This window comes from Sinocyclocheilus grahami, unplaced genomic scaffold, assembly GCF_001515645.1.
Source record: "Sinocyclocheilus grahami isolate Dianchi unplaced genomic scaffold, SAMN03320097.WGS_v1.1 scaffold8.1, whole genome shotgun sequence".
Taxonomy (NCBI): Eukaryota; Metazoa; Chordata; class Actinopteri; order Cypriniformes; family Cyprinidae; genus Sinocyclocheilus; species Sinocyclocheilus grahami.
Window position 1 is genome coordinate 2,083,876 of NW_015505187.1, and position 5,130 is coordinate 2,089,005.

Genomic DNA, 5,130 nt, shown 5'->3' on the forward strand with positions numbered 1-5,130 from the left:
CGCTGCTGGTGTGAGTGATGAACAGAAACGGATCGCAGCAGCGATTTCTCTCTCTCTCTCTCTCTCTCTCTCTCTCTCTGTCTGTCTCTCTCTCTCTCTCTCTCTTTCTTTCTCACTCACGCTCTCTCTACACACACGCGCGCAACATTAGCGTTTATTGGCGAGTTTGATCCTAAATTTGGATGTGGATGTGGGATTTAGCAAAACATATGTCATTTCCTAGAGCTTTGACTGATAACCACATTAGAGACATGCAGTCTGGCCATGAACTGTGTGTATTAAGTGAATGCTGACTAATAATAATAATGAATGAATGCATGAATGAATGAAAGAAAGGTGTGAATGTTTTGTGAAACTTCTTGCAAGTAAAATCTGCTTTGTTCGTCATTTGTGTGAGATATAGACACAATTGGAAAAATATGTAATATTAAATTAATACTAAACACAGTTAGGCTATAAATAATAAGGAGGGACATTAATACACTACGATGTAGGTTACAACGTAAATAAAACTTGTACTTGATGAGCAAGACTAGGTACAGTGTCTTTAGGTTTTGGTTATGACCCCCCAATTTAGAATTTAATTATTTCATTAATTCACCACTATGTCGTTGTACAGCTGTATAGGCCTGTTTTGGTGGAACATAAAAAGGAGAAACTCTGTAGAATTGTTCTGGTTGCTCTTTACCATGCAATTACTGTACAGTGAAAGGGTACTGGACCATCTGAGCTTCAAAAAGGACACAAAACACCATAAAAGTACATAAAAGTGGTCCATGTGTCTCATGCATTACATATTCCTATCTGAAGTTGACAGACTATTTTGACTCAAATTTAGAAATTACCTGTAAAATTTTATATATTTAAACATACAGTACTTCTTGATAGAAAATAGCAATATAATACAAAGCATGATACATTTTTCTCAATTTTGCAAAACTGGCTTTAGTTGTCAACCGTTTATTCACACATTAGAGCTCATTTAGTAAATTTTAGAGTAAAATCTTTATAGCACATACAAGGGGAGGCTCTGAAATGAACATACTAAAATTGGAATCTTCTAGTTTTCTGGGAAGGCTTTTATAAGCAACTGACCTTTCTATGATAAGCATTTTTACATAATATAGGGAATATTTGCTTGTAATTATTGCAGACTTGAAACTCAACACTGCTATATTGCAACACTTTTAAGGGGGAAAAGTAATTCATCACCACTATCAATGCTTGCACTGATGGTTGAACGAAACGGTCCCTAAAAAGTGCATCTGAGACAGCTACCCTTTGGCTTTTAACATTACTACTGTCTGTTCTTGTTCACTATTCTTATTCATCAACCAGAAAATTCCAAGAACAAAGTGGACTTCTGAGGAGTTACAGCACAGTCCTTCCTCATGAAGCTAAGTGATCCAAGAGACTAAAGCAGTCGTCTGTCAGGTCATCTCCAGGCACAGAGTAGTTTGATTGCAGTCTGAAAGTGAAATCATGGTAAGGGAATTGGGAGTAAGTGAATGGCTGACCACTTCACACCCACCCTGTTATTCCACAGCAAAGCCAACATATGCAATATAAGAATATTGCAACACTTTTAAGGGGGAAAAGTAATTCATCACCACTATCAATGCTTGCACTGATGGTTGAACGAAACGGTCCCTAAAAAGTGCATCTGAGACAGCTAACCTTTGGCTTTTAACATTACTACTGTCTGTTCTTGTTCACTATTCTTATTCATCAACCAGAAAATTCCAAGAACAAAGTGGACTTCTGAGGAGTTACAGCACAGTCCTTCCTCATGAAGCTAAGTGATCCAAGAGACTAAAGCAGTCGTCTGTCAGGTCATCTCCAGGCACAGAGTAGTTTGATTGCAGTCTGAAAGTGAAATCATGGTAAGGGAATTGGGAGTAAGTGAATGGCTGACCACTTCACACCCACCCTGTTATTCCACAGCAAAGCCAACATATGCAATATAAGCTACAGCATCAATAAAGAAAGAATCTCCCACTCTGGATGCTGGTCGGAGTGGCACAGCTGGAAACAATCCCATTCCGATTGCCGATCATCGGGCTTCATGTTTAACTAAGTGTTCTTGAGTATTTAGACGCAAACCATGTGGAGGGCACAGTTGTTATTTCACAGGAAATCCACACTTTGGCCGTTAATGGGCAGTTCTAAATGCCCTCTAGAGAGCGAGAGAGAGACATAGAAAGAGGTGAAACGCAGACCTCGGATTCTTTCTCATTAAGTCGCGTGGAGCTTTTAAAGTTGGCCTAACTGTTGAAATGTTTGCTTTGCGGTATGTGTGGCGAGCAGGTGGGCCCAAGCGGCATGCTGGCCAGCCGGCAGCGGTGGAGCCCAGGTGTCAGTGTGTCAGTGACAAGGAGAGAGCAGTGCCTTGCGGGGCTGTTGGGGAGTTTGTGGCCAGATTAAATGCCTTGACTTAAATACCCCAGGCTGGGCTTCGTCCACCACCCAATCCCCATGGGTGGCTCAGCCTGGTGAAGCCCATTACAAAGCTGCACAATTGGAATGAATTCCGCCCTTTTCCACTGCAGGATTTGTTGTGAAAAGTACTAGTTTTACAATGAGATGAAAGGGTCTTTATTGAGCAACTGATAATGATACAGTCCCATTTGTCAGAACATCTGTCCATGTCATGAATCACACTCCAGAGTGACAACTGTTCAGTGGCATGAGTCTGCTCAGGATGAGCATTTTCCCACATGATACAGTGACAAGCATTGGGACATTTTGTCTATTTATGCAGCTTTGTGTTGAGTAGCCCCACCCACAGAGAAATCTCATTGGTCCAAAATCCTGCTTCACATAACATATGCTAATAAGTTGCAATGTAACGGACAGATAATTTCTTCCATATTGTGGCATATAAGAATAATTACCAAAAAATAAGTAGTGGTATGCATTGGTTGTTGATTGGATGGAGGCAGATCTGAATGCAAATGTAGTCGATTGTAAGAAATTGGAAGGGTTTAATATGGAAGCCTGTTTCTGCCAATGAACAAAACAAAAAAACATTGCGACTCTTTATTTCACAATTCTGACTTTTTTTCTCACAATTGAAAGTTTACATCTCGTAATTGTGACTTTTTTCTCAGAATTGCGTGATATGAACTCGCAATTGTCATGATACTCGTTGTACTCACCCTCACGTAATGCCAAACCTGTATGCATTTCTCTCTTCTGTGGAACACAAAAAAAGATATTTTGAAGAATGTTGTTAACCGTTTCAGATCCCACTGACTTCCCAAAAATATTTCAAAGTATAGGGACAAAAATGTTTTGTTATGACATTCGTTTTTAGTGTAGACACACAAATTGCTTGTCACTAGGATATTACTTGTCACTGAATATTTGCTACAATTTTTCACTAAAATTATCCAAAATGTTATGCAAATCTGCAATAATGGAATACAATAATATTAAATATGACATCAAGTTGGTTTAATGTGTTTTAAGGAGCAGGTACTGCAAAATATGCAGGTCCAAGGTTTATTATTAATCGAGTAAAGCACCGTTCAAACAGAAGTCACTTTAACACCAAGAAGTTTTCTGTTGGTCAATGCACCAAATTAGCATGACCAACAACAACTTGAACCCAATTTGAAATTTGCATGGGGAAATCTTTCACCCTTATACGAAATTCCCAATCTTGTAGGTTCCTATTGAAATGTCTGTGACTTAAATGTGACTGCATCCTAATTTAGGGGTAGAGACTGCCACCTAGCAAGCTCAAAGCAATATCCTGGGCAGGCACCACTCTATTCCACATATTCCTCATAAAATGACCCTTCTAGTTTTCCGTTCTCTCTTCTGCTCCTTTATCTTGCTGACTGTGGCTATAACCTTCTGGCTCTGTCCCAGCACAGCCATTGAGTCAATGAGTTTATGTGTGTGATCTTGCTCCAAAAACGCTTGTTCCTTTTAGAGAACACTTCATTAAAGTACCATCAGAACTCCTGTCTGAACCTCAGCCATTCCTCCAATCTCTGTTTCTTGCGGTCTCATTCATTAATTGCCATTCTTATTCTTTTTGATTGTATCTGTTTGTCACACTCCCAAACAGTCTCTATCTCCATCACTGCCTTTGCTCAAACGCTCCTCATCAGTGTGAGTGCTGTCGCCTCAGAGGAGAGTGTGTGCTTCGGCTTCAAGCGTTATATTGCAGCTGGACAAAGAAAAAGCTCAGATATCAAGGGAGGAAAAGCAAACCATGAGCACAGAGGTCTCAGAGTCACATTAGGACAACGCAGGCCTCTTAAAAGACTGAGGTAAAATATGGATTAGAGCTTTGTGTCTGGTACCAGTGAATTACCACCAAGGGGTCAAGGTTTGGCTGGCTAGAATGGGCCAGTTTGCCCCTACTGGTAGAAGTCTGCAAAAAGCATATTTTTCTGTTAATAGCCATTAAGTAGCCATGTGTTCTGACGAAATAAATTTTTTACAAGCATCATATCTCAAGCATTTCATGTGCTATAGTATGTTTTGGTGGTGTTTTTAATGTGACGCTGTGCTGGCACTTTTATTTTTTGTAAAACAATTGTAAAAAAGCTCACTCACATATCTCTCGGCCATTTTTCCCATTAGGCCTCGTGAAACATTACCCTGAAGTTTTGACAACTTATAAAAGCTAATCTGTTCCAACTCATGCATAAAAATAACATGGTACATGCATAATACCAAGCCAACAAAAACATAAACAGTTACCAAAAGTGAGTCATCCAAAACTTCATAAGTGCACATAAGATGATTTTTGTCTATTTTGACTAGTCCCACAATGTTGTGGAATGTTCCAGAATGCTCTAGAATATTATAGAAATGTTCCCATCCGTGCAAAAGCAAAATATAAAAAAACAAAACAAAAAAAAACATACAATAACTTATCTGTACTAAACCAATGTTTTATAAGAAGTTCTAAAATTTACCTGACCTATATATTTACCAAAATATGGATGCTACATGAAAATAAATAGTACAATAATAATTAGCACTACAGAATTACAGAAGAATCATAAAAAAATTAAGTGAAACAAATATTTGTTACATTGTGCAAATGCTTGTCAGCACACCACTTTTACCATTTTTTATAGAAGTAATTATGAAATTACATAAAAAGAT